At 39.4% G+C, this 17,478-nt stretch overlaps 1 protein-coding gene and 1 pseudogene across 1 annotated transcript in view; one reads left to right on the top strand and one right to left on the bottom strand.

Annotated features, from left to right (window-relative positions):
• The window catches only part of TESK2 (testis associated actin remodelling kinase 2), a 101,286-nt gene that overhangs the window by 39,701 nt on the left and 44,107 nt on the right, over positions 1-17,478 (top strand). The gene's annotated exons all lie outside the window — the stretch shown is intronic.
• On the bottom strand, positions 9,029-9,658 carry LOC136128734 (BCL2/adenovirus E1B 19 kDa protein-interacting protein 3-like pseudogene; annotated as a pseudogene).

The raw sequence follows: 17,478 nt of genomic DNA, 5'->3' as shown, positions 1-17,478 counted from the left end.
AAAACCAAAATATGAAACAGAAGCAATATTTAACAAATTCAATAAAGACTTTAAAAATGGTCCACATCAAAAAAATCTAAAAAAAATAAAAATATAATTGTTATATAAGAAGTAGAATAGTATAGTATAATGATTAAAAACAGAGGCTCTAGATTCTAGATTAAGCTGCCTGGATTCAGATTGTGGATCTTGGGAAAGTTACTTAACCTCTGAGATCCTTAGTTTTCCCATCTATAATGAGGTAAATTACAGTAAATCCCTCATAGAGTTGTTATTGAGGATTAATTTAGTCCATATAAAGCACCTGGCTTGTATTAAGTGCCCAGTAAATGTTAGCTATTATTATTAGTTTCTTTTCCTCTGGCTAGTTTTTTAAATGTTTCATTGCATCCCGTCTGTCTTTTATCATTCATTCACTCACCAAGCATTTGTTGAGGGTCTGCTGCTGTTTTTTGTCTTTTTTTAAAAAATTTATTCATTTATTTATTTTGGCTGCCCTGGATCTTAGTTGCGGCACTCAGGATCTTCATTGCGGCATACAGGGTCTGTTTTTGTTTTTTTTTTTTCAGCATTCATGAGGGATCTAGTTCCCTGACCAGGGATCGAACCTGGGCCCCCTGCATTGGGAGTGCAGAGTCTTACCCGTGGACCACCAGGGAGGTCCCTGCAGCTGTTTTTAATACATTCAAGGGTTTTCTGCTAGAGTAATGCTGTTGAATAGAATAGAACTTTCTGAAATGATGGAAATGTTCTTTATCTGTGCTGTCCAATAGCCACATGTGGCTAATGAGCATTGACATGTGGCTAGTACAAACAACGAACTAAATTTAAATTACCCCATGAAGCTTAGTGGCTACTATATTGGACATCCTGGCCTACAATCCATGTACATCTTTGCTCTTGTTTCACTAAATATATATGTATTTCAGCCTAGAAACGTGGTGGTGTGATGAATACCATTCCTATTCTGATGTCACCTTGATCTACTTTCATAGCCTATCTCTTTTGCTCAGGAATGACACACCTTTCCCTTTTATATAAAAAATCATATTCTTTGCTGTCAGCTAAGTTTTCTAATATGTAAAAGGTAGTGTTAATTCTATCTTGATCTTTACAGTAAACCAACAAATGAGATAATGTACATAAAGCCTATGGATCTGTTATAATCCACAGTAAGCATGAAAATTATTATGATTATTGTTAACCATGGTGGGTTTGCACTCTGATGGTGACTTTTTTGTTCTGCATAAGCCATCTGTCTCAAATATAGTGCAGTTAAAAGCATGGACATGGATTACCTTTTTAAAGAAGTTCTAGTTGTTTATATCTTTCATGTTTTTGAGTCTTTACTTTCAATGTATATTTTGAATACAACAAAAGGAAATTATCCTACTAGGGGCCTAGAGCAAGCAGAGTCCTCTTGGCTTTTGTTACCCAGAGGAGTACTATAGCAGTAGAAGCATTTTTTATACTTCCCTAGGATGCCTTAAATATCAAACTATGCATAACTATGTTCCAGTCTCAAAATTCTTAGAATTTTTATTTCCTAAATGCTTTTCAAGTTGTCTTAGAAATTTATTGTTAATACTTTATATTTTTTATAATTCAATTTTTTTGTTACTGTTTGTTAGTATGGCTCTTAGTCTATTTTCAAGCTGTTAGTATAGGTTAGTTAGTTTTTATAGGTGCAAAAGCTGAGGCAGAAGTATGAACCAAAGTTTTCCCTCATACTGAGATTATGAGATTTAAATTGGGACGAATCCATCTCTTGGAACCCTAGGATTTTCACAGATATGCCTCCTCAGGGGCTTGACCCCAGGAGGGAGGTTGCTGAGCAGCTGAGGCTTTCGGTTTCCATTTTTGCTTCATCCAGCCAGAGTAGCTTCACTTTGTATCTGTTTTATATTGAACTTCCATATAAGAATTTTGAAGAAAAGGTTTCCACTTAAAACAAAGAAAATGTTGAAAATTGCTGCATTAGTGATTTTGAAGGCCTACTTGGGAAAAAAGGGTATCTGTATGACCTGCCAGATGGTGGGCATCTAATCCTCTGGGCATGGCTTGGTCCTCTGCTGGCACAGCTATTTTGTGCCCAGCAGGAGTGAGTGAGCTGAATTTTTGCAGTTTTATTTCTCTCTTTTTCTTGACCCCAACCTCCCTACTTCCTCTTTTCCTTTTATCTTTCTCCCTTCTAAGATTTCTAGTTGGAAGGAAAGGAGTGGGCCTGACGAGTCATAGAGGCAAGTAGGTGTGTATATTTTGTTTGTGTGTATGTATTTTTTTTAATACATGGATACAGTTAAGATTGGTTGTTTTATCATCAGTTGCTCTAATTTATCAGTTTAAAAAAAAGAACAATGAAGTGCTTTGTTGAGTGCAGGGACTGATAGTTTGGGCCTCTTGTGAATAAGGTTGTTTATGCCAGGAAGTCTTACGCTCAAGATCTGTAACCCAATACCATGCCTTGCTCACTTCCACTCCCCAATGGCCTTTTTGAGGACCTGTACCAAGATTTGTTCTCATACCTCTTTGTTATTCTTCATGCCATGAGAAATTTAATATTTCTTTTAGACTCCTTGTTCACATTCTCATGCTTACTTTTCTTTAGGCCACATTCTGAATTTATTTTCCTATCTACCAATTTTTTTCAGAATTGTTTTAGCTCCCCTTCAGAATCCATTTGCAACAATATGATTGCCATTTTGTTAAAATGAAGAATATGCTTTCAAATAACCAAATATTTGTTTGGAGCTACTCAGTCCAGCCCTGTGCTAGGTAATATCATGGTGAATAGAAGAGAAGTAGAGGGCTGTCTCCCAGACAGTCTCCTGAGGAAGCAAACTGTACATCTAGGAAACAGATTAATATCCGCTAATGCTATGAGGATACGGCAGGGTATTTTCCCAATCTCAGCTATTAAGAGAGCACTCTTTCCAGTTACCCATTATGAAAATCCCAAAGTCATCTTTGGTTATTTCTTTTATTCCTTGCTTCTAATCAGAAGCTAAGCTCTTGATTCTAAATCTTCAAAGACTTTTGCATCTGTTCCTTCCTTTATGCATCTGTCAATTCAGTCCTCTTCACTTTTGCCTGGAGTGAGTTATTTTTCCTATCTTTTTGCCCACCTTTCACTCTTCCTGATACATAGCTCTAATTGTATAGCTTATTTCTTAAAAACCTTTTGTGGCTCCCCTTTATTTCAGAATTGAGTCAAAAATTCTTTAGGCTGACAGCTAATGTCTGACCTGTTTTTCCAGCCTTATCTTCAACTATTCCTCTTATGCATTTAATACCACTCCATGATTTCCTAATTGTGTTCTCTTGGACAAGTTATTTGACCTAACACCACTCCATGATTTCCTAATTGTGTTCTCTTGGACAAGTTATTTGACCTCTGGGCTTTGGTTTCTCCTTTTGTTAACAAAAGAGGAGAATGGACCAGGTTAGAAATCACATTGAGTTAATGTTGAATAATTTTTATTTTATTTTATGTTAAAATATTTATTTATTCATTTGGATGCGCTGGGTCTTAGTTATGGCACGTGGGATCTTTGTTGCTGCATGTGGACTCTTAGTCGCGGCATGCAGTCTCAGTTGCAGCATGCATGTGGGATCTAGTTCTCTGACCAGGGATTGAACCCGGGCCCCCTGCATTGGAAGCACAGAGTCTTAACCACTGGACCACCAGAGAAGTCCTTGAATAATTTTTAAATGATCAGGTTTGAAAAATACATTATCTCAGAGTATATGTGTGTGTGTGTGTGTGTGTGTGTGTGTGTGTGTGTGTGTGCGCGTGCGCGCGTGTCTGTGTGTGTGCTGTTCAGAATAAATGGGAAGCATTTAAAAATGATGGATTGGGACTTCCCTGGTGGTCCAGTGGTTAAGACTCTGTGCTTCCAATGCAGGGGGCCCGGGTTCAATCCCTGGTCAGAGAACTAGATCCCACATGCCGCAACTAAAAGATTCCACATGTTGCAACTAAAAGATCCCATGTGTTGCAACGAAGATCCCATATGCCTTAACTAAGACCCGGCTCAGCCAGATAAATAAATTTTTAAAAAGTATTTTAAATAGGGCTTCCCTGCTGGCGCAGTGGTTGAGAGTCTGCCTGCCGATGCAGGGGACATGGGTTCGTGCCCTGGTCTGGGAAGATACCACATACCGTGGAGCGGCTGGGCCCGTGAGCCATGGCTGCTGAGCCTGCGCATCCAGAGCCTGTGCTCCGCAACGGGAGAGGCCACAACAGTGAGAGGCCCGCGTACCGGAGAAAAAAAAAAAAAAAAAAGGTATTTTAAATAAATAAATAAATAAAAATGATGGATTAAAGTGCATCTTTTTAATTTTATCATTGTAATCCTAGTGAATAACTAGGTGAAAGAGTGTCAATATAGCCCTCAAAGCAAATTTTATAATACTAGCATATTGGTAAGGGGGGGTCTTAATATTGTTTTTTCTTCTCTGTACTAAGGTAGAAAGTCTAATGACTTAGGAATTGAGTCTAAGTTCTAATTTCATATAACCAGAAAGTTTCTGTAAAATAAAATGTGGAATAAGCTTCAGTACTGTTTATGTCATCATCTGTGGAGAGTGAAGTAGTACAACCCCAGAAAGGTGATTTTTAAAAAATTTATTGAGATATAATTGACATATAATGGAAGATGATTTTTAATATAAACAATAGCTACTGTTTATTGAGTATGTATTATGGACCCCCGTTGATCGTTTTCCTACCCCGCCCCCATATTTTACTTTCTAGACCTCTCCCATCTCAGCAAATGGAATTGCCATTCATCTATTATTTAGGCCAAAAACCTAGGTGTCATCCTTAATATCTTTCCTTTACACCCTACCTCAAACCTTCAGGTAGTTTAGCATTATCTTTAAAATATGCCCTGTCTGCCTACTACTTACTACCTCCACAAGCCAGCATTCTAGTTCAGTTCCCCTCTTGCCCCATGGTAGCCAGATTGAACTTTAAAAAGGTAAATCAGATCATACCATCCCCCACTGCTGAATTTCCTTCTGTGACTTTTTGTCACCCTTCAAATGAAATCTAAACTCTGGGCTTTGATGTACAAGGCCTTAATTTGTCCTGCCTGCCTCTCTGACCTTATTTCTGATCACTCTTCCTGTAGCTTACACCATCCTAACCACCACCCTTACTGACCTTTTTGTTTCTCAAATACACCAACCTCTTTCCTACTTCAGTCTTTGTACTTTCTTTTCCCATTTCCTATAGTAATGTCTTTATCCCAGAATTATTTGGCATGCTTCTTCTGAGATATCCCCTCCTCATAGAGACTTTTGTTGACTAGCCTGTCTAAAATAGCCATCCAATATCACTATTTATCCCCTCATTCTGCTTTGTCTTTATAGTTCTTATCATCTTTGGAAATATCTTATTTATTCATTTGTTTACTTATTGTTTATAGCCTCCAGGGTAGGGTGAGCTCCCTGAGGGTAGAGCTTTATAATGTTCACCACTGTATTGGGTTAGCTAAAAAGTTTGTTTGGGTTTTTCCGTAACATCCTATGGAAAACCCGAATGAACTTTTTAGCCAACCCATTATTTCCAGTGCCTATAAAATAGTATCTATAGAAGCAGGTACTACATAAAAGCAAGCCAGTTTGTATCACAGAAACCTACAAAACTTAGAGTTCACCTCTGGATCTGAAGGTGGATGTCAGGCTTGGGCTGAAAATAGGAGGACTATTGAAAGTCTTTTCGGGGATAACTGGGCCTAAAAGTCACCATCCCCATTCTTTGCAACAATCAGTTAAGTCTCACCCACCCCGACAAGAGATGAATTTTTATTTTGGGGAAAAAATTGAATGAGAATGTTAGAATGCTTACTGACCTTCATACTAGGTAAGCATCTAAAAGGACAGCAGATGGGAAAGGAACGTTATACTGAGAAGAGGGAGGTGAAGGGATTGTCTGCATACTGAATGGTGAGGCTCTTGAGACTTCTAGTCCTCTTCTATCACGCGACTCTTAAGCAGGTAGGAATCACCTGCCTCCCACCCACACCCCCACCACCTGCCAGGAAATTGGTGGATTTGGAGAAATTGAAGAGCCCCAAGTAAAAGAAGAAAACTTTAAAATGTAACTACCAAAAAACCTTCTAATTACTATCTTCTAAATATATATCCTTCCAGGAGAGGTTAGAGAAGGAGCTGCATCAATGAAACAAGAATGGTATACTATAAAATAGGAATAATTAGAGAACCACAAAGATTCTCAAAGATTCTTGGAAATTTTAAAATATAATTATTTATTTATATATGGTTCTATATGATTATTTAGTTATGATTTTATTTAAACCATTTGACTAGAAGGCCAAGGAGATAAAGTTGAGGAAATCATCCATTAATGGAGAAAAGCCAAAGATGGAAAATAAGAGAGAAAAGATAAGACAATTAAAGGATCAATCTAGGAAGTCTGTTTTTGACTAATACAAGAACATTTTCTACAACTGAAGAGCATGAACTTCCAAAGTGAAAGGTCCTACCAAGTGCCCAGCACAATGAATGAAAAAAAGGACCCACCCCAGAGCATATGATTATGAAATTTTAGAATATGGGCAATAAAAATAAGATTCTAAGCACTTCTATGGGGGGGAATGAGATGCCATATAAAAGACTGAAAATTAAAATGGTATAAATTAAAATGGTATCAGACTTCTCAGCACCAGCTCTGGAAGCTCTACCGATGGAACAATGCTTTCTGAGAGAAAATTATTTCCTACTTAGAATTCTATATCCAGTCAAACTACCAGTCAGGCATGAGAGTAAAGACATTTTCAGACATGCAACATTTTGAAAACTTTGCCCTTGCAAAAGCTTTTCTTTTGAAGCTTCTGGGGAATGTATCCCATCAAAAACAAGGGGGTAAACAAAACAATTAAGTAAAAATAAAAAGGAAGGTGTAAGATCTGGAAAGAAGGGTGATAGCAAGACCCAGGGTGACTGCTGGATAACAGTCTAGAGAATAAGCAGTCCAAACTGGAGTGGGAGGATCAAGAACTCTAGGAGAAATATTGGGGAGTGGGGTTTAAGGAAAGAATTCATGGATTTCCAGATGTGTTTGACATGGTGGACATTCATATTCAGAAGAATTTTACAATTCTGTTGGAGACTTTGGGAAGAATTAATGGTAGGCATATAGTAACTAAGCAAATGAAAAATTAGGCAAAACACTAAAAATTGTGCAAGAAATAAAATGTATTCATAATATATTACTTGGCTTAGTAGTGATTATAATCAGTCATAATAATGCAAATGCTGAGTTTTTGTTCCTCCTAAATATTGATTTTACCCCAAATTGTCTTTTACCCAGTATTTGAAAGGAAGTAATTTAAGAGGGTGGAACCCTCAGCTTCCACACTGGAAAGTCAGTAGAAGGTCAGAAATAGCAGTATAAATATGTTAGCTAGAGCTGTGTTGGTAAATAGAAGAAACAGTAAAAGAATTGTTACTTACTCAGGGGAGTAGGATTCAGTGGTGATATGGGCAGCCCTGGGTTCTATTTTCATTATATACCTATTTGAAGCTTTGTAAATATAACTGAGGAAAATTAAGTTAGGAGGCAATTGCAGTCATCTAGAGAGAGCTTGGACTATGGGTAGCAGTGTAGGTGGAAAGAAGTAATTGGATTCTGGTTATTTTTGAAAGTAGAGGCAATAGAATTTCCTAATGGATTGGGTGTGGGATATTAGCACAAGGAAGCAGGAATCTAGAATGACTCTTATTTAGGTTTTTGACTTGAATGACTGGGAGAATTGAATTGCCAGTAACTACATTGGGGAAGACTGAATAGGGGACAGGTTTGGGGATGGGAGATCAGGAGATATCAAGTTGACAGTTGGGTAAACAAGTCTGGAATTCAGAGGAGAGGTTCAGGATGGTTGTGTCTCTTAGTAGTTAGGGGACCTTAGGTAAGTTATATAACCTCTAATCTCAGTTTTCTCATCTGTGAAGTAGAGAATAATAATAGTACTACTGTACCAGGTTGATGGTGATGCCGAAAACCTGGCCTCTCTGCACTGGTGCCAAATCGAATCTCGGAGACAGAGTTTTGGGTGAAGTGAAAAGGAATAGCTTTATTGCTTTGCCAGGCAAAGGGGGACACAGCGGGCTTGTGCCCTGAAAAACTGTGTGTCCCAACCTGGGGAGATTTGATGAGGAGTTTTATAGCAGTGGTTCAAGGGTGGGGTTGCTGATAGGGATCAGGGTGTGTACAGGGCCTGCATGCCTTTAATCTGGCCTAGGTGGTCTCCTGATGAGCTTCTTGAAGTTAATCGAACTGTGATCTTCTCTGGAATGAAGAATGCTAAGTCTTCCATTTTTGGGGGTTTTAGTTCTGTAGAAGAGCTCAAAGATATTGTTATGTGTATCCCTTGAGGTGGAACCAGGGCCCTGCCCCAAGGCCGCACTTTGTTTTTCTCTCTTTTTTGGTTTAAAATAATTTTTTATTGCCCAGGGTATTTTTTTCTAGTGTCTTATTTTGTTTGTTTGTTTTTGTTTTCTTTTTTAATAACTGTAAATTCAAGCTTAGAGAAGCTTGCCTTTGTCTTGAAAAACAAAACAATAAAGCTTTTATATCAATTGCTAACCTGGTCTCATTTTAAGAGAATGATGGGAGTTATCTTGCAAGAGTAAAATTTATACCGTGAATGATGCAGGTCTAAGTCTGATGGTACTAAAAGGAGACAACAGCATTGTTGACAAAATTAAAAATAATCTGCTGGTGGCATTTGCAGAAAAGAAGCCCTTGCAAATATCTAAACAACAGTAAACTCTGTTAGGAAATTCTAAAGTGTTTTACGGGCCAAAAAGGGAATGAGGTTAGTAAAATGCCTTAATAGAGTTTGAATAAAATACTGGATTTGAGAGTTACTGGAACTTGGATATGTAAAAATAGGTTGTAGGTTGGGTCATGCTTACAATGGTCTCAAGTTCAAATAAACTACTGTGACAGTACACCACTTCACAAGTCACACTCTTTCCCAGGGGCTCTTCTTTTCCCTCAGTAGGTACTGGCAGAAGGTGTGCTTAGTCATTTTCCAGTGTAGATGCCTATCCCCAAAGCCAAAACATGGGAGAGGAAGAGAGATGGAATGAACACCTTAAGAAATTCTTCAGAGAAAATCCCCCCTTTTTTCATGGCTCCACTTTTCCTCATGCTTAAGGAAATGGAATGTTTAGGGTGCCTGAAGTGGAACTCCTTAGGTGGAACGTTTTCAGGTCTACTGAACCAGTCAGATACCCAGTCTATGATTTTCTTCAAAGAATTCACTTCTTTCTCTCCTTCTGCAATTTCTTTTTCTGTCTGAGAGCTATGGTCCCTGCTGGTGTGCATTTCCACATCAAACATGATCTGCCCAACTTCTTGTGGGGAGGGACTATCTCAGTGAGAACTGCCTCTTGAACTACTCTGTCCAGATTCATGTTGTGCATCCAAAAGAATCTTTTCCATATCTCCATTGTGGATAGAGGATGAGGAGGGTACATGTTCTAGCCCCCCATTTTTCCCATTGCCATTGTCATTGGCCTTGCTGCTGTTCATGGGGAGCTCCACCCAGGAACTGCTGAGGCCGGCTGGTTGGGGCAGAGACTGTTCACCTTCCTCACAGTTGTTGTTGTCTGGGGCCGGCGGCTGCTGTACTGAGACGACATTGTCGCAGCAGGACCATCTGGTTCTCAGGCAGCAACACTAGACTTTGTTTCTTTTCTTTTCTTTTCTTTTAACGAATATCTTGTTTTTTAATTTTTGTTTATTTTTTGTATTTGGCTGCATTGGGTCTTAGTTGCGGTACATGGGCTCTCTAGTTGAGGCGTGCAGGCTTAGTTGCTCCGCGGCATGTGGGAATTTAGTTCCCCAACCAGAGATCAAACCTGTGTCCCCTGCATGATTCTTTACCACTGGACCACCAGGGAAGTCCCCTGCACTTTGTTTCTTGACTGCTCCTCCCTTGTCTCTGCATCCCCTCCCTTCCCAGATTAGCAGCTGTTTGAAAGGCTTCTGTTCCAAGGAGCCCCACAAGGTCCTGCTCGGTTTCACTGGGAGGATTAAGTGAAATAACATACATAAAGAACTTATCATGGGACTTCCCTGGTGGTGCAGTGGTTAAGAATCAGCCTGACAGTGTAGAGAACACAGGTTCAAGCTCTGGTCGGGGAAGATCCCACACGCTGCTAGAGCAGCTAAGCCCGTGCGCCACAGCTACTGAGCCTGCCCTCTAGAGCCCGCACACCACAACTACTGAAGCACGTGCGCCTACAGCCGTGCTCCACAAGAGAAGCCACCTCACCACAGGGAAGAGTAGCCCCCGCTCACCCCAACTAGAGAAAGCCTGCACACAGCAACGAAGACCCAGCACAGTCAAAAATAAAGTAAATAAATTTATTTTTAAAAAAAGAACTTATCACAATGCAAGGCACTAAATCTTAGCTGTCATTTTTATTATTGACGCTGCTATTATTATAATCATCTGAAGCATCATATAATAAGACTGTATAGCATAAAGCTTAAGAGTTAAGGATCCAAACAACAATAAACAGATAACGTATTAAGCAAAACAAAAAAAGTTAAGGATCCAGTCCTGACTGCCGTTTGCTAGTTGTGTGACCTGGGGGAAGCCACTTAATCTGTCTTCAGTTTTATCTGTAAAACGGAGATAGTAGTAGTACCTATTACATAATGTCTTCATAAGGATTAAATGAGGTAATTCCTATAAAGTATTTAGAACAGTGTCTGACACATTGTAAGTGCTCAGTAAATGTTATCTACTATTATCATTATTTGTGAACTCCTTAAAGAAAGAACCATCATGTTTATTTCTATGGCCCCCATTGATCCTCATTGCCTGACACTGTGCTTAGTATATATGTGACAGGCCGTAAAAAAAAAAAAAATTAAGTGTTCTGTTTATCTATGGAGAGTACAAACCTTGCACTGAGTATTTACTTGATACCTGCCTGTTGTATTGAATTCGGGAAGAAATAAATCATTGGGAGAGTGTTTCAGAAGTATGCTCACATAATTTGAAGTTTGTGTTTATATTTTGCTATTTTGGTGTGAGTTTATGAGTAATTGTAGACTAAAGGATAAATTTGGGAAGGGAGAAGAAGCTTTTTCAGTGCTTGGGGAGACAATCTATATACTTGGGTTTGTGGATTTTAGTTCTCCTGAACTTCCTGGATTAAAAGAAAAAAGCATTTGGGGAACATTTAAAGTCACTGCACATATATGTATTAATAGTTTTGCCTTTGTCGGGAGACTTGGTATTTTGCTGCTTGCATGGCAGTTTTGAGCAATGTGGTTTAAAATTTTCTATGAAATAAAGAAAATACGGAATGAATTCATTCTTAAGTCTCATTTTACTTTCAGTTGTTATTCAAGATAGAGGATATTTTTCTCTCAGAAATCTAGGATGTTTTTATATTTATTAAACTGGTTTAATATTTATAAGCAAGCAGATCAAATTTAAACTTTTTATATATTTGTATTGTTTCACTAAGAAAAAGTAAAATTTGACCATGCACTTGATTTGTCCTTTTGTTATTATATATAGTGCTATTGACATGATCTAGTGATGGCTGCGGAATGTTTATTCTGCCTTTAGCTATCTTAAAATTGGACTATAAAAACCATGGAGAGGGCTTCCCTGGTGGCGCAGTGGTTGAGAGTTCGCCTGCCCATGCAGGGGACACGGGTTTGTTCCCCGGTCTGGGAAGATCCCACATGCTGCGGAGCAGCTGGGCCCGTGAGCCATAGCCGCTGAGCCTGCGTGTCCGGAGCCTGTGCTCCACAACGGGAGAGGCCACAACAGTGACAGTGAGAGGCCCTCGTACCGGAAAAAAAAAAAAAAAAAAAAAAAACGTGGAGAGAAAAGAGAAAGCCAGACTGAACCAGCTCTGCTTAGCGTCACCTGATGTGAGGCTCTGGTGGTTAATGTCTGTTCAGCTGAGTTTTCCTTATGAGTTTTCGTATCTAGGATCTTGCACAACCAGTTTTCCATGATGTAATACCTCTAAAACACGTTTGAACTGCAGCAAGCCTTACCCAAGGATAGTACTCCTTTTTTTATGGATCTAATATTCATAGCTCTTTTGGACCTTGAGTTCTGAGCCATTTCCCTCTCTTCTCCTTTTTGATTATTGCTAATTTTTTCTAGTCTAAGAGAGCATTGGTATCTTTGCTTTATTTGGGAATAAGATACAAAGCAGTTCATTTTATTTTTTTATTATCTTTTAATTAATTAATTAATTAATTTATGGCTGCGTTCGGTCTTTGTTGCTGCACGCAGGCTTTCTCTAGTTGTGGTGAGCAGGGGCTACTCTTCATTGTGGTGTGCAAGCTTCTCATTGCGGTGGCTTCTCTTGTTGCGGAGCACAGGCTCTAGGTGCGTGGGCTTCGTTAGTTGTAGCACACGGGCTCAGTAGTTGTGGCTCGCAGGCTCTAGAGCTCAGGCTTAGTAGTTGTGGCACATGGGTTTAGTTGCTCCGTGACACGTGGGATCTTCCTGGACCAGGGCTCGAACCTGTGTCCCCTGCGTTGGCAGGCGGATTCTCAACCACTGCGCCACCAGGGAAGCCCCACATCTTAATATTTTACTGTAGGTTTATTTCGGGCCTCTTAATTGTTTTTTTACCAAACTTTGGAGTCAGACATTTTTCTGGAAAGACCAGTACAGGTCAGAAGAACTCTTACAATATGGATGGTGCTTTTATTGCTCAAAGTTGGCAGTAGAAAGACTTTTAAAGCTAACCAGTAAGATTTTCATTAGTTTACAGATAGATAGTTTTTTATGAATCAAAATGAAATTATTATTGAACCACTGGCCTTTTTCTTCCATACTGATTGTCACAGAACAAGCATAGGCTTTGGAGCCTAATAGATCCAGATTCCAGTACCTTCTCTAATCTTTGTCAAGTCACTTAAATACCCTGAACCTCATTTTCCTAGATGATAAAATGGGGGTAATTTCATCTCAGGTAGTACCTATAAAACACCTAGCACAGTTTCCAGGTATATTGTAGGTGAGCAATAAGTAGTAATTTTCTTGACAGCTTTGATACAATGGTCACAGACCTCTTACTAGGTCCTGTTATGCAGAATTGAAGAGGTCCAAGTCTGACAGTAATGTCAGTGTTTTGTTTTTCAGAATGAGTTTAGATAGATGTGTTTTAGACTATAATCACACCTCTCCCTCATTCTTCTGTTTAGATAATAAACTTTTGAGAAGGCATAACATTTAAACTTTAATGTTTAACTGTGAGCTTTATACATAACTAAGAGTTCAATAAATATTTGACCCACTGGATGTAAATGCCACGAAGGAACATAATAACATTATTATTTTCCTTATGCTTGTTTAGAAAGAGTCAAATCCCAAAGTCTATCCTAGATCTGTGAGCATTATAACATAGAATAGTGACCCATAAATTTTTTTGATTATGTATTATTTGTTTTCTATGGCTGCTGTAGCGAATTGCCACAAACCTAATGGCTTAAAACAACATAAAAGTATTATCTTACAGTTCTGTAGGTCAGAAGTCTGATGGGTCTTACTGGGCTAAATTCAAGGAGGGCTATGTTCCTTTCTGGAGGCTCTAGGGGAGAATCTATTTTCTTACTTTCTTCAGCTTCTAGAGTCTCTTTTGCATTCCTTGGCTTGTAGTCCCCTTCCATCTTCAAAGCCAGCCAAGGCCAGTTGAGTCATTTTCACATTGTATCCCTCTGATACTGACTCTTCTGCCTCCCTCTTCCACCTTTGAATACCTCTTGTGATTACATTGCACCCACTTTGCTAATCCAGGATAATCTCCCTAATTTAAAGTGAGCTGATTAGCAGTCTTAATTCCATCTGCAGTTTAATTTATTCTACTTGCCTACTAACATAACATATTCACAGGTTCTAGGGATTAGGACATGGACATCTTTGGATATCTTCTGTCTTCCATAGTATCCCATTGGGAAATATTTTTGAGCACATCCCCAGGTGCTACGATCAACCCTTATTAAATATTAGTAAAACTTAATTTCTCTTTTTCATATTAAAAAAAAGTAAAAATTCTAATTTTCTTTCCATTCTTCAGTCTTGCTCATTCCCCAGTTTTGGAGACTGCTGGCTAATAGTAGGGCCTTGAAAGGTCCTGCCTTGGAATAAGATTTTTTTTTTTTTTTTTTTGTGCGGTATGCGGACCTCTTACTGTTGTGGCCTCTCCCACTGCTGAGCAACAGGCAACAGGCTCCAGACGCACAGGCTCAGCGGCCACGACTCACGGGCCCAGCCGCTCCGTGGCATGTGGGATCTTCCCAGACCGGGGCACGAACCCGTGTCCCCTGCATCAGCAGGCGGACTCTCAACCACTGTGCCACCAGGGAAGCCCTGAAATAAGAATTTTAACTTTTAATTGAATTCAGTAAATATTTACTGAGCAGTAACTATGAACAAGGCAGTATTTAAGGTATATATAGAGACACAAAAGCTTGTTTCTTACTCATGTTCCAGTCCAATGCATGTTGCATGGAGGTTGAAGGGGAGCTCTTTTTAACCTAGGACAGGGCCTCAGTTTCCTCTACTGGGTCTTCTGCATCTGCTGGCAGATGAAGGAATAAAGTATGGAGGACAGTGTTGAGGTTTTTAATGGGACAGGCCTGGAAATAATCACTTCTGCCCCTATACCGCTGGCCAGAACTCAGTTTTATAGTCTTAACCAACTAGGAAATGTAGTCTACTTCAGGAGGAAAAAAGGAAGTGAACAAGTAGCCATTCCCTTCCATATGTAACATCCCTGCCCTCAAGAATCCTCTGACTGAGTGGAAGAGGTGGACGTAGCTAAAACATGTAGAAGGCAGGCGTGATAAGTGTTACAATAGAAGTTTAAATGGAGTGATAATGAGTGTATAGGGAAGAGAAAGATTAATTTTGATTAGAAAGGTAGACTCATTCTAGCAACAAAATGAAAGTGGAAATGGGAGAATTCAGGACATATTTAGGAGAGGCATGTTATATAACTAAAATGTAGAGGAGAATGTAGGTCGATGTAATAGATAAGGTAAGAGAGGTTGGGGTCAGATCATTCAGACTCTTGAATAACACGCCAAAGAATTTGGACTTTGATCAGGGACTGTGAGCTGCCACAACAATTTTTTGAGTAGCCAGTAGCTTCTTAAGTGGAGGGGTTGTATCTTAATCATTTTTATATCCTTTTTATAACTATATGGAGAGGTAATATAACATTGTGGTTAAGAGCACAGACTTTGGGGAAAAAAAAAAAAAAGCACAGACTTTGGGAATTCCCTAGCAGTCCAGTGGTTAAAACTCCACGCTTCCATTGCAGGGTGCGGGTTTGCCCCGTTCGGGGAACTAAGATCCCGCGTGACACGTGGTGTGGCCAAAAAAAAAGAGAGAGAGCACAGACTTTGGAACCCACTGTTTAGGTTTGACTCCTGGCTCTGCCACTTATTAGCTGTTATGACTTTGGGCAAGTTACTTAATTTCTCTGAGCCTGTTTCTTCATCTATATGATTAGGTTAATAAAAGTGTTACTTCGTTGGGTTATCGTGAGAATTAAATGAATACAACGTAGGACTTACCTGGTGGCACAGTGGTTAACAGTACGCCTGCCAATGCAGGGGACATGGATTCTAGCCCTGGTCCGGGAAGATCCCACATGCCACGGAGCAACTAAGCCCGTGCGCCACAACTACTGAGCCTGTGTGCCACAACTACTGAAGTCCGCGCAGCTAGAGCCCGTGCTCCATAGCAAGAGAAACCACCGCAATGAGAAGACAGTGCACAGAGGCAAAGAGTAGCCACCGCTCGCCGCAGCTAGAGAAAGCCCACGTGCAGCAACAAAGACCCAACACAGCCAAAAATAAATAAATAAATAAATTTATTACAACAGTGAATATAACATAAAGTACTTAGAGCAATGCCTAGATGGTAAACGCACTTTGAGTTAGTTGTTATCATAATTATTATGATCGTTACCAGTGCCTGGCACACAGTGGCACTCAGTAATTTTTGAGTGGTCAGAGTTGTGTTTTAAATTATCCTGCAAGTGTTTATATATTGTCATATGCCAGGCAAGGGAATTCTATTAAGAAGCTTATAGTCTAGTAGGGGAGATATAAGGCATATTATAAAACAGTTAAAGGTAGAAAATGATGATGCTATAGCAGTGTGGTGTTGATGGAGTGCCTTGGTAATTCAGAAGCATGCTCGGTCAAAAATACTTCTACTTAGAGGGAGCCAAAGTCTCTGGTCAAAGTCTAGTTTACCAGTAGTATCAGAGTTGGGAGTTTCCTGTTGTAGTCTTACTGACTTTAGAGTAGTGATCAGCTAGCTATCCTTGGTCTGCACTGAGCCTTGCCACTCAACATATAAGTCCATAGACCAAGCAGCATTAGCATCACCTGGGAGCTTTTTAGAAATTCAGAATTTCAAGTGCCCCCTGACCTATAGAATCTAAGTCTGCAGTTTACATGATTTCTGGGTGATCTGTTTCCACATTAAAATTTAGGAAGCACTGGTCTAAAAAAATCAAAAGCAAGGTGAATGTGTGTGTAATCTGAAATTTAAAATAACAAAGTTGAGTAATCACTCACTCTCAAGAATATCCATTAAGAAAGTGCTCCCTTCCCGAGCTAAGTAATTTTACCTTGCATGATTTTGGGTGGTGGTAGTGGAGAATAAGAATCAATCAGAATGTAACTTTTTTTAGATCCTGTCTCTTACCAAAAGTGATTTTAAGCCTCAGCCACAGTTTAGATTTTCATTAAAGAAGCAATAAAAATTTCAGTAAAAACTTATTGTTGATATTAAATGCTTTTCTAGGCATAAATCTCTTCCCTGTTAAGTATGAGTAATATTTCCCTTTTAAAGTATATTCTGTTTATAGCAACTGGAATGATTAACTCTGCTCAAACTCTTCTTCCAATATAAAGCTAATGCCTGTCTCAACTTGCCAGCTCTGTAACACCATTTTCGACATGGTGGTGGTGGGGAGGAAGTGAGGGTGAGGAGGCCTGGCAGAAAAGTTTCACATAGAGGTAGAATTGTGCGACACCACTGTGATGTGGTGGTGAGAGTAGGAAGTGGGGAAGACTGTCACATGAAGCCAGTGCCTGCCTGAATGTGTCATCTGTGACATCTCTGTGGATGATGTGGTCATAGTGATGGTGGGTCTGGGGGGAAGGGAAGCAAGGGTGTATCACACCCAAACCAAATACTTTCAGCTTCTAGGAGATCCATAACTAGAATGTAGCCATTGTTTTGCTAGTAGAATCCTATTGCCTAGCTTCTATATAAATATTTGATTAAATAAAGTAAACACCTCTTGGCTTTCCAGCCTTGTACCTGTCTCTAAATGTTCTTTCTTATAAAACGAGTTTACATTGTGAAGCTAATTTGGTGATTACTGCTTTTTCATTCAAGAAATGCTTGTTTAGCATCTTACATGCAA

Source organism: Phocoena phocoena, chromosome 1 (genome assembly GCF_963924675.1).
Source record: "Phocoena phocoena chromosome 1, mPhoPho1.1, whole genome shotgun sequence".
NCBI lineage: Eukaryota > Metazoa > Chordata > Mammalia > Artiodactyla > Phocoenidae > Phocoena > Phocoena phocoena.
Note: the sequence above shows the minus strand (reverse complement) of the source record. Positions and strands in the feature narration are given on the sequence as shown.